This window comes from Dromiciops gliroides, chromosome 2, assembly GCF_019393635.1.
Source record: "Dromiciops gliroides isolate mDroGli1 chromosome 2, mDroGli1.pri, whole genome shotgun sequence".
Lineage (NCBI taxonomy): Eukaryota > Metazoa > Chordata > Mammalia > Microbiotheria > Microbiotheriidae > Dromiciops > Dromiciops gliroides.
In genome coordinates, this window is record NC_057862.1 from 659598230 (window position 1) to 659611393 (window position 13164).

Sequence of the window (13164 nt, forward strand, 5' to 3'; positions counted from 1 at the left end):
AAAATGAGCTGGAAAAGGAAATGGCACACCATCCTAGTATCTTTTTTTTTTTTTTTTTTTTTTTTGCGGAGCAATGGGGGTTAAGTGATTTGCCCATGGTCACACAGCTAATAAGTGTCAAGTGTCTGAGGCCGGATTTGAACTCAGATCCTCCTGAATCCAGGGCTGGTGCTTTATCCACTGTGCCACCTAGCTGCCCGCCCCCATCATAATATCTTTGCCAAGAAAATCCCAAATAGAGTTATGAAGAGTCAGTCACGACTGAAAAATGAGGGAAGGAATGGGAAAATGAATGAAATTCAGAAGGCATCATCCCAAATATATAAATTTACTCCCCCCAACACATGGGAAAACTTCCTTCCTTCCTTCCCCCTTGCACCACCTCAGTCTCTGGGGAAGGGAAGGGCATTAGGTTAACAGCTCAGTTCCCATAGAGCACAGTTTCAGTTCCATGTCTAAAACCCTTCTCAGGTTCCGGTCCCAGGCATCCTGGATGCTCATGGCTTCCACATCAGGCTGACTGGCTACACCATCCTACCAGCAAACTTGGTTCCAAAGTTGTCATCATGGCTTGAACTCCTAGTCCAGTGGCAATCACCTCTAGCACCTAAAGCTGAAGAAGACAAGCAACAGGCGGACATAGAACAGAAACAAGCACTCCCAGGTCCATTTCTCAGAGCCAAGGGTTAAAAAAAGTGTAGGTAAAATAGAATCTGCCCCCTCTGGACACAGCAGAAAGGAAAGAGGCAGAAAGAAAACATTGTGGAAAATAAAGTGAATGGCTCAGGCCTAACAGTGTTAAAGATATAGGCAATGGATCAAAGAAGGCGATCCCTACACCCGTGCTGGGGAACACAGTGGGCTCCACATTGGGCAAATTGGGCATGCTCAAAAGCTCCCTCAATGACATCTCCATGTTAGGAGAATTGGGTATACCCAAGTTACCACTATGTAAATGCCATAATAATAATTATTATCATCAATTGTTGTATCATTATTATTGTTGTTATTATTACATGATGATTGGCCCCATGGAAGTTAATGAGATATCCAAGAAAGAGTCCTTAAGGGTAAAATGCTGGGCTAAATAAATCTGAAGTCTTTTCTAACCAAGAGAGTGAAAAAAAATCTAAGTTTCTAAGATTTTACCAGGACTAAGGGATTTCCCAGAACCCCTTGTTTGGTCAGCCTGTAAGTATAGCCTTGTGTCTAATAACAATAACAATGCAACAATAATCCTTGTTTTTATAATGCATTAAGGTTTACATTTTTCCTACAATGTAAGATAGGTAATATAAATATTATGCCTACCTTATAGATGAGGAAATAGAACTTCTGAAAGATCAAGTAAATTGCCCAGGGTCAGACAGTGTGTAAATATGTCATGGTCCAGATTCAAATCCAGTTCTGTTGACTCCAAGCCTTGCAGTCTTTCCATTATCCTATTTAAAAAGCAAGGGTTCTTTCTTTCTTTCTACCTGGAGTATTGAGAAGCTAGACCCTAGGACAAAGGGCAGTGGAAGCAAGTTGGGCATCTATCTCCTGGAAAGGAGAGAGGGTGGGGCAGTCAGCAGCCCCAGTTCAGAAGAAGCAAGGCTAGAAAGAAGATGATTTAGGTAAAGGTTGTTTTCATCACACCACACTCCCCAATTCTCTTCTTATGATCAGTGTCTTTATGAGGTCCTTGGAGGTCCTGGTTCATACTAGGGAACCATTAAGATCTCTATCAGAAGGGCAGCTAGGTGGTGCAGTGGATAGAGCACTGGCCCTGGAGTCAGGAGTACCTGAGTTCAAATCTGGCCTCAGACACTTACTAGCTGTGTGACCCTGGGCAAGTCACTTAACCCCAATTGCCTCACTAAAAAAAAAAAAGATCTCTATCAGAGCATCCTTCTTACATCTAAGGAGAGGGGAAATTCAGAATGCCAGGTATAGGGAAGAGCACCAGAAAAGGGATGGAAGTGGGGGGACACTGAGTGTATTTCTTGATAGTTTAACTACAACAGAAAGTACAGGAAAGGACCATATTGGTTGATAAGGCCACCAAGGTAGATTGGAATCAGATAAGCACCAGTTGCACGGGTCATTTTTGTATTACTGAGAATGCAATGGGAGGAAGTGATTGAGGGCTGTGTCCCTGGAGTGGGGGAGAGATAGATTTTAAACTGCGGTGTTTTGCCACTGCCTTATATTTGACTATGGGCTCAAAGCTGTAAAAGGGAGCTATCGACTCCTTTTTACACCTTCCAGAGACATAGAGAATGCTTCTATTGGGCTTCTCCTAGACAATGAGTTAGAGGTAGTTAAGGCTATTGCAACTCGCTGGGCTGGCACTGGGCAGGGTCTCTGCCATCTTCCTCAACTGGTCTTGAGAGAGAACCCACTTCCAGAAGAGAGGGGCAAAAGCAGTGGTTGAAGAGAAAGTCATGCCCAAGCTGAGGAGTGGTCCAGCCCAAATAAAAGTTAGCAGGGGGAGGGTAAGAGTACCCAACAGTTCTACTTGCTTGTTCCACCTCAGCAGAATGACCACATCACTTCCCTAGATACCAGAGGGTAACCCTTTGAGTTCACTGAATGCCAGATTCTCAACATTGGAAGGGATCTCAGGGGCCTCCTGTTCCAACCCATAACTGACCAAGAATCCTTTATATTAAATTACCAGCAAGCTGTCAACTGCCTTCTGATTGAAAACAACATGCAGCGAGGGGGAACCTACTCATGAAGCAGCCCCTTCACCTTAGGGATAGATCTTGTTGTAAGTTCTCCTTACACTGAGGGGAAGTTTCTTCTCTGCATCTTTTTCTCATTTCCCTTAGTTCTGTCTTCTGACATGCAGCCTATTTGTTCTTCTAAAGCCTCTTAAATACTTGAGGAGAGTGATCGCATTCCCCCTTAAATCTTGTCTTCTTCAGGATCGATGTCCCCACTCCCTTCAAGTGATCCTGTGATGGCAGGGTTTCTAGCCCCCCTAATCATTCCAACATCTGTCTTCTGGACTTGCTCTAAATATGTCAATGTCTTCCATAAAATGGGGCATCCAGTACTCAATACAATACTCAGTATGTGGTCTGGCCAGGACAGAGTAGATCAAGTCCATCCATCGACTCCCTATTCCTGGATAATATGCATTTCAATGCATCCTAATACCGTGCTATCCTTTTTATATACTTCCATGTCACACTTTGACTCATATGTATCTTTTGGTGGTGGCGTTCAGTTGTGTCCAACTCTTCATGACGCTCTTTGGGATTTTCTTGGCAGAGATACTTGAGTGGTTTGCCATTTCCTTCTCCAGCTCATTTTATAGATGAGGAAACTGAGGCCAACAGGGTGAAGTGACTTGCCCAGGGTCACACAGCTAGAAAGTGTCTGAGATCAGATTTGAACTCAGGAAGATGAGTCTTTCTGGTTCCAAGCCTAGCGCTCTATGCACTATGGTGACACTCAGCTACCCCCTAGCAGAGTAGATGCTTAATAATGTTTACTGATTAAATGATTGCTTGATTCCCTTGGTCCACCAGTATCCAGTTACCCTGACAGATTTTGGAAATAGAATGAATTTGCATACTGTTGCTGATTTTAGTTTCTCTCAGGAGTTCTTAACCTAGGGTCTGTGAATTGGTTTTAAAAATATTTTGATAACTATTTCACTATCATTGGTTTCCTTGTGTATTTTATTTTATGCCATTAAAAAGAAAACCACATACATTATTCTGAGGTTTCACCACACTTCCAAATAGAATGATCACAGAAAAATTTAAAAATGATCATTCTAAATCCTTTTAAAACCCAGGGAGAGTTCAAATCCGGGGCAGCTCATGTCATCTCCATATCCTTTCAACTGGCGCCACCGCCCACCAGGGGCTATGGATGAATTTGGCCTCAAGCCCCCAGGTCCACACCTGTGTGGGGGCACCTGGCATCTTGAGCTGGGGAAACCACAAAGAGCTGAACATAGTTCAGTTCCCACAGTTCTCGAGCCTGCCTGGACCAAGGGAGATTTACACACAAGGATAAGAGGAAAGGCGGTCAGGCTGGAGAGACCATTCCTGAGAAGGTGCCCCGACTCCTAGGCATCATGCGTGCCCTGATCTTCCTCCTTTTCCTATTTCTGCTCTCAGTGTGTGTGGAGACCCTGTGGCCCCAGATCATTCCTGCAGGCTTGAATAACAGTAGGTATTCCTACAGGAGGCCCTACCCTTACCCTTAGACAGAGAGGGGGGGCAGGGGGTAGGGGGTAGAAGACAAGAGGGCCCCCTTGGGAAAGAGGTTTTGGGTAAGGTAGTGTTGTCTTTGTTTAAAAGGACAGACCTGGCCAAGGGGGAGAGGAACCATGAGAAGTCAACAAGATTGCTTTGAGGACTGTTTCATGGGATCATAGGGTTTGGAGCTAGAAGGAGCTTAGAAATGATCTAATCTAGGATTCTTTGACCTTTTGTGTGTCATGAACCTCTCTGACAGTCTGGTGAAGCCTCTGTAGCTCTTCTCAGCTAATAAGGTTTACAAATGCATACAATAAATCATGGACTAATTGTATTGAAATAATTAACAAAACAGTAAACAAAAAAACAAGTTTAGAGACCCCCCCCCCAACTTCAGAACTCTAAATTCTGCTCCAACTCCAAAGTCTGTGTCCAAAGTTCCCACAATCTCCCTCCCATCCCTCTTGGTGATGGCTCTTCCCACATCCCCTTTTGCTTCTTCCCCATTTCCCTCAGCTTCCCTTTCCCCCCTCCCCACTAATTCTCATGAATGCTGTGTTTTAATGTGACTCTGCTCCTTTCCAGAATCTTTTTCTTTCCAAACCCTACCCTTAAGTTCATAACTTTAAAAATAGGAAACCCATGTTACCATCTAGATGGCATGTTGGAACATCCATCAGGATTGAATAACTCGTAGGATGGGGTGGGGTGGGATAAGGCCCATAGGAAGAGGACACTGAAGGCAATCTTCAGATCTGACTTCTGAAATTGGGTGGGGAATCAAAAGACTTGGGTTCAAAATCTACCTCTGACACTTTCTGTCAGTGTTACTTTGGGTAAAACCCTTCCCACCTCTGGGCCCAGCTATTCCCCTGTAAAATGAAATCCTTGGGCCATATCTAATTCAGTTTGACATCTCAACAAACATTTATAAACACCTACTATGTGTAAGGTGAGGGAAGGCATAGAGGGGAAAGGCAGACATAGAAGAAAAAGGAAAATGATCATTGCCTGTCAAGGCATTTAAAACTGAGTTGTCCTCCAGGGAGCTGCCCCAAGATCAAGGTTCATTGTATCTACAAGGAGAATGATGTTTGCAATGAAGACAGCAACTGTCCAGCCCCTCAGAAGTGCTGCTTGTTCAGCTGCGGAAGGAAATGCATGAACTTCTCCAAAGGTGCAGACCACAGCTTGAGAGCCCCATGAGGAAGCCCATCCCTGGCCCATCCCTGCTCTTGTTACATCTTCAGTCCACTAAAGACTTAGTCATTAACCATCTTTCGGTCTAGGGAACTGATACAACAAATCCAATCGCCATCATTTAAGGCAATGGGTGTAATGGAAAAACATTAACCAGTCAGGATATATGGGTCCCATTTCCAACTCTTTCCATGACTGACTGTGTGATATTACAAAAGACATTTCCCCTCTCTGGGCCTTAGACTGGCATTGAGATTCTGTGATTCACAAGGTGACCTCTATAACCGCCCAGGCTAACCATTCATTTATTCATCTTTGCCTTGAGGTGTTAAGGAATTGATTGGCAAAGATACTTACTCAGCAAGATGGTGGAAGGGTGAGGCCACAAATCCAGGTCCCAGGAAGCTTATTTACCATTGTGAGGCTCTTCCCTGAAGTAATACAGACAAGGGCCATGTACACTGGGGAGGGTGAGAAGGGAAGGGAGAGGCCATTGTTATTTTGCCCCCTTGGCTAACTCCCTGGTCTGGGATGGTCTCTCCTCAGTCATATGTAAGCTGCCTGCAAAACCTGGACCTTGCCTAGCTTCCATGAAGCGCTGGGCATATGACAATAAAATCAAAGACTGTGCCAAATTCATCTATGGGGGCTGTGAGGGAAACGACAACAACTTTCAGACCCAGGAGATCTGTAGGAAGACATGTAAGGCACTGGACAAATATAGAAAACCCTGTTGTAATTAATCCATCCCCAGTGAAACTTTGAGGTTGCTGGTGATTGTCTCTGAGGGAAGGGTCCCTTCTCACCCATGGTCAGGCACCTATCTGAATAAGCGAATGAATAAATAAATAAACCATTTATTAACCACTCACTGTGTGCCGAGCACTGTGCTAATTGCTTGGAATACAAGTAGAAAAGACCATCCCTACTCTCAGGAAGCTTACATTCTAATGGAGAACACAACCTGTATGGAAGAATCCAGTTACAAGTCAATTGAAGAGGTCCCATTGTCCATAGAGTGCAGCACCTGGAGCCCCATCTCCACAACAGTTGTTTCCCAAGATGGTGGCTGTGGACACTGGCCTGGAAACATAGAATTCCCGGGGTCATAGGTTCATGGTGCTGAGCTGTTTCGATCAGAGTCTGAAGGGAGGCAGGATCAAGGTGGCGGTGGCCGGGAAGGTTTGGCTTGCCTGGCAATGTTACCTTCTGGTCCTGCTCAGAGGGTTCTGCTGTTTCAGCTAGGTTGGCTCATCTATTTGAAGATTCATGGCCCTCTACATCCATGGGTGGTACGACTGGCTATTGGAGAAAATGAGGTAGATGACTCTTCCTACTTTCCCAGAACATCTGAAAACATCCCCTTGCCTAGTGGAGAGCTGAGCAAATGACCCATTGTACAGATGAGGAAATAGAGTCAGGGAGGTTAAAAAAGTGACTTGCTCAAGGTCATACCTTAATGAGGAGCAGAACTGTCTAGTCTCACCTCCAGATCATGCCAAACTTCCCTCTACAGACCCTCTTAATGGAGAGCATTCCCTCTCCATAACAGGCTATCAGTGAGTGTCACTTGCAGCCCAAATCTGGTAGGCTTTCTAGGATTAAAGGAGCTGAGGGAATGACTCTTCTTTTGGACTCCTCCCTTGCCACAGCTTGCTCTTCATTAAACTTCCAGGGAAGGGTTGCTGGGAGGAATTTCTCCAGCCCTCCCCCAAGCCCCCAGCAGTAAAGAGGCTTTGCAGTAGAGATACATGGAAAGATTGAGCTTGCCCAGGGGAGCTTGAGGCTAGGGGTGCTTGAACCTCAAGTCCCTAACTGCTTTCTCTTACCTTTCTATCCACAGGACAGTCAAGGGCAAGCCTGAAAAATGGAAGTTCCCAGACTTGGTGGTTATGTCTTGGCTCAAGAGCTGCTGCCTTTCAGATTTGGAATTGTATCACTTGAGGGAGAAGTTCCCAGCATGCTTCTTAGAGGACAAGGGGATGAAGAGGAGAATCCTGTAGCTGAAGAGCAAATGTCAGGCCATGGCTGGCCAGGAGATGTGCACCTTGGCAAGGTTTCCAAGTGGGCTCTGGCAGAGCAACTCTGCAAAGAATTAGACAGGGGACAAGGCCAACCCAAGGCTGGGATGCACAAAGGACCTCAGCCAGCTGGACATCAGATCATTTTCTGTCCCAACAGGAGGGAAATAGTGTGCCTCCTCCCTGCCCCTCCTCCCTCGCCCTCCACCATCCTGGGAGAAGTCCCATTGTCCCTTTCCTTCTTCTTCATTGGCCAACACAGAATTGAGATTCAGGGCTTCTTTTTTATATGATTTATTCACAGGAAAATGAGCACATCAGTCTAGGAAAAACATAATTGTTAAAGCACTCGAGAAAGCTAGTGTGGAAGAGGGGAAAGAACATTGGCTTGGGAATGAGAAGACTTGGGTTCGTGTGTTCCTCTGACCCTTACTGTGTGGCCTTGGTCATATCACATAAAGAGAACAGCTCTTTTTCCCTGGAAAATGATTGACCTTGTGCCCCATTCCTCCTCCAATTCCAGGCTGGTTTTCAGTCATACTGGAGAGAGGCTCACAAATGTAGGCATGAAGGGACCTTGAACACCCTCAAGTCCCACCCCTTAATCGCCAGATGAGCAAAGCCAAGCTAATAAAAGGGGAAGGAAGGCCCTTACCCATGGTCACACATCTAAGAAATATCAGGAGATGAGGGGCTGGAGTTAAAGGTTCTGCACTGACTTCCTGGGGGACCTTGTGTATAAGATCAAACTTCCTAACAATGAGGGCTATCCAAGAATGGGATGGCTGCCCTCAGAAGGGAGTGAGCTCCCCATCACTGGAGGCCTTCCTGTGGAGGCTGCAGGATGCTTGCAATGGGGTATTGGGGAGGAGATCCTGGAGAAGTAGACTTGGGGCCAGATGACCCCTGAGGTGGCCTCTAGCTCTGAGATGCTGCTATTCTGGGAAGCAGGGAGATTCTGGAAGCTTTGCAGAGGGAGGAATCTGCTTAAAATAGCAGAGTAAAGGCTTCACTATTAAGCCCAACCAGCATCACTCATATCGTTTCCTATGGAAGAAAGAAGAGAGTCCAGACTTCCTCCTCCCACCCCTTATGTCCAGCCTTATGTCCCCCTCCTCTGGAGCAGGAACTGAACGTCCCTGGGAACATGGACATCTACACATGCCACCTACTCATTCTGCGTTCTCGCCTCTGTGCCTTTGCTAACACTGCAGATCATGTCATTCCCCCTCCCTCCCACCCTTGGCCTCAAGAAACATCCATGGTTCCCAATCAGCTTCAGGATCCAATATCAAATCCTTTGTTTGACATTCAAAGCCCTTCCTGACCTACTGTCTAGAAGCTCCTCTCCAGTCTTCTCACCCCTTGCACTCCCCCATGGGTTCTTTGATCCAGAGCCAATGGCCCTTGGCTCTTTCTCACACAAAACCATCCATCTCCCAACTCTGGCTCTCCCCCATGCCTAGAATGATCCCCTTCCTCACCTGTCTCTCCTGCTGCCCTTTAAATCCCAGATGAACCCCCACCTTTTATAGGCAGCCTTTCCCCATGACACCCATGACAGTGCTTCCCTCTGTTGACTCTAATACATAGCATGTTTATATGTAGTTGTGAATAAAACATCTCCCCATTAGACTGTGAGCTTCTGGAGGGCAGGCCAAGAACTTGCCTTTTGCCCTTTTTGCCTTCTTCATCCTTAGCATGGGTCCTGGCATGCACTAGCCATGCTGTAAATGTTTGTGGGCTGACTGATACTTTCCCTCTTTCCTAGAATGGACTTCCTCACTCCCTGCCTCCATCCTCTCTCTGGCTGCTGACATCCTTCCCCTCCTTCAAGCACCAGCTAAAGTGTCACCTGCTCTAGAAACCTGATTGGATTTCACACAGACATAGACCCACAGAAGGAACTAAGCTAGCCCTCCTGGGTGACAGCTCCCAACCCTGGCTTTGTTTGCACTTAGAGGCATTCATCTTATTCTGATCAGTATTAGACTTGATGGCAAAGGAGGAGTTTGTTCATGGGGAGCCATCTGGTCCCCCACAGTGGTTATCATCACACATTCTGAAATGTTAATACATTAACAAAATGTTCACACCCAGTGAGCCCCTTAGGAAATCCACAGAGGTGTTCATAAAGGACACCACTGTCTCCTCTGCAAATTGGCCCCATCCCTGCAGGCCTTTGCAAAGCTAAGCTTGGCAGACAGTCCAATCTGAGTCAGCACTGGCCTTGAGACAGAATCAACTGGTCAGAGAAAGAACAATGTTCCCATGTCTGTGTATCTGAGCCCTTTCTGAGAACATGAGTTTGTTCATGATCTCCAGCTGGTTTAGGGAAGAGGCTGCCCTTGGTAGTTCCCAAAGCAGCTGCTGTCCTCTGTCTACACAGTGGCCAGGAGCTAATTGGGGTCACAACCCAATTGAAAGCCTGATGCCTTGACTCAAAGCCTGGGGCTCTTACCATTAACCCACACCACTGCCTCTCCAATTTCTTGGACTCACCAAATGCCTTGCAGGCTACTCTGCAAGTGTGTTGAGACTGGAAGTGGTTGAGGGTGTCACTGCATGGGTTGTATTCATAGATTAAGCAGTCCTTGTGTTCAATGTTGTAGTAGAATCGGGTCACAGAGTGGTAACATGGCTTAATTAATTTAGGTTCTGTACATGGGTCTGAAAAGACATTGGAGAGTTGGGGAATCAAGGAAAGAGTTGGAGGGTAACCTTGGCCTCCCTCTCCCTATCACCATCCATCCCCACCCATCACCAATGCTGACCATTTTATCTAGAAGAGTTGCCCTCTCTTGGCAATGCAGAATCCCAGGTATCAAGTCTAGCTGGGTGCCCTTGTGGTTACTGTCTGTGACCCCAAAGTTCCATTGCTAGCCTTGGCCCAGTGAAAGAGCTGGAGCCAGGATGGGAGTGTCTTCCTCCTTCTCATCTGAGCCCCTTCCCACCATATCTGCTTCCTCAGCTGAGAGCACAAGATCCAGGAGACCCTGAAGGTCCTGAATGCTGGACATGGAGCAGTGAGGGGCAGTGCTCTCAGCTGGGGCCATGAGCAGAAGCAGGCATCCTGGGGCATTGCCTAAAACAGAGTGCCTTTCCCTCTTTTCCTTGCAATTCCTCCCTCTCTTTGAAAGCCAACTCAAGGGCCACCTCTTCTGTAAAGCCTTCTCTGGTTCTGGGACCATCTTCTCTCTTGGTTCTTAGGCTGCATTTTGCATTGGCTGAATTCACAGCAAATGTTTATTATGGGGCTGTTTGTATTTTTACCCAATGGACTGTAGATTGTAAGCTCCATGAGGACAGGCACTTACCTAAATTTCCTGTCACTTCTAGTGCTCATCCCAGCTCTCTGGGCCTAGTAGGTGCTCAATAAATGCTTGTTGGCTGGCAGAAGGAAGGAAGGAAGGAAGGGAGGGAGGAAGGAAGGAACGAAGGAATGAAGGAACAAAGGAAAGATTGTTGCCTACTTTCGTTGGGGTTTATGCATCTCCTTGCACAGCTGAAATAGCAACATTTCTTTTGTTCCTCACAATCTCTGTGTCTTTTGCATTCATTGTCCTCTCTGTAAATACATATCGCTCTGATTCCAGGACACCTCCCTAGGGGAAAGCACAGCATGACTCCTTCTGTTATCACCCTCTCTTCCCCTTCCCCACCTTTCCCTTCCCTCTCCCATGCTATACTTGCTCCCGTAGCAAACTCTTTGGGGAAATCTTCTGAGCTTTAACTGAGTGGGGGGTGCTAATCTCTCTTCCCATCTGGCTTTGCTCCCTCCTATAGTCCTCCCTTCACCCCCTGCCCCCAGACTTAGGAGTGTCCTCCAGGGGAGGGTTCCTTCTCCGTCACCTACTTCCACTCCAGCTCATATGAACAGTCCACAGCCAATTGTGGTCCTGACTGAGGATGATCAGCAACAGCTGCAGCATCAAGAGGCATCCTCGAGAGCCCATGGTGCTGAGGACTGGCAGGAGTCAGTGCGCTTCTCTCCCACAGCCCCACCCACCTCACTGGCCTGGCTGTCTGCCTGCTTGGCTGCTTCTTAATCTGGCCCACCCCTAGCGCCTGACTCCCCAGCCAGTCTCCAGCCTGCTTATCCATGCCTAACTCTCCGTGGGCTGTGTCAGCTCCTCAGAGCCACCCCCTATCCCAACCTCCCTGAAGAGTCAGACTTGGCAGTCCTTCATATTCCCTCAGTCTGTGGCTAGGCATCAAAGGGGTTGCTCTAATCTGGGTCAGACCAGGAGCAGGAGGGCAGGGGGCCTCTTGGACCCCTTATTTCCTTGGCTCCTGGGGCACCAACATACTTCATTCATTCCCACCTCCCTTCTGGTGCTCATTGGGGCAGCTAGGTGGTGCAGTGCATAGAACACTGGCCCTGGAGTCCAGAAGACCTCAATTCACATCTCGCCTCAGAACCTTACTAGATGTGTGACCCTGGGAAAAATCACTTAACCCCAATTGCCTTAAACATCCAGGGTCATCTCCTGTCATCCTGATATATGCCTTGCCCCTAGACCCAGATGGCTCTGGAAGACAGTGTGAGGCTGGTGACTTTGCACAGCCCTCTCTCCAATTAAATCCCATTTGCTGCAAGTCATGACATCACTGTGATATCATGGTCCTCTTCCAGCATGAAGCACAAACCCTGACCATCAACAGCTTTTCCTCATTCTCTTCCCTTTGCTTGAAACAGCTCCCCCTTCCCCTTGCTGAGCCCATGCCAAACATCACCTCTTCCAGGAAGCATTCCCCTGATTGCCTTCCTATTGTTTTGACTTGTTCCATCCTCTGAACATAGTAAGTCCTTAATAGATGTTTGCTGAGTCCCAGGAATTAAATCTTTGGCCACAAGAGTTTTCAAATTTCACTCCTGAAAAAGGGCTTAGCTTCTGTCTATCCCAGCCTCTCAGCCCAGGCATGAATCCTCTCCCCATCATCACTGACAGGTCCCACCTCAGCTCTAACACTCTCTGTGACAAGAATCTCTCTACTTCCTGAGTTAGCTGACAATTAATTTGGATGGCTCTGCTCTCATTATTTGAAAGCCCTTTTGTCATTCGGTCATTCAATCTTTGAGTGGAGAAGACTCCAAAGAAAAGGAAGGGCAAGCCTTCCTTTCCCTTCCCTTCCCTTCCCTTCCCTTCCCTTCCCTTCCCTTCCCTTCCCTTCCCTTCCCTTCCCTTCCCTTCCCTTCCCTTCCCTTCCCTTCCCTTCCCTTCCCTTCCCTTCCCTTCCCTTCCCTTCCCTTCCCTTCCCTTCCCTTCCCTTCCCTTCCCTTCCCTTCCCTTCCCTTCCCTTCCCTTCCCTTCCCTTCCCTTCCCTTCCCTTCCCTTCCCTTCCCTTCCCTTCCCTTCCCTTCCCTTCCCTTCCCTTCCCTTCCCTTCCCTTCCCTTCCCTTCCCTTCCCTTCCCTTCCCTTCCCTTCCCTTCCCTTCCCTTCCCTTCCCTTCCCTTCCCTTCCCTTCCCTTCCCTTCCCTTCCCTTCCCTTCCCTTCCCTTCCCTTCCCTTCCCTTCCCTTCCCTTCCCTTCCCTTCCCTTCCCTTCCCTTCCCTTCCCTTCCCTTCCCTTCCCTTCCCTTTTTTCCTTTCCTTCCCTTCCCTTCCCTGTCTTATCCACTCAAATACTTTATTGAGTTCCTGCCATTTTTCTTTTAGATTTCATCCCTCCTTGTTACCTCACCTTGATAGTAGGAACTTGGGCCCTAGGAGCGGGTACTCTTAGCATGAATAAATGAT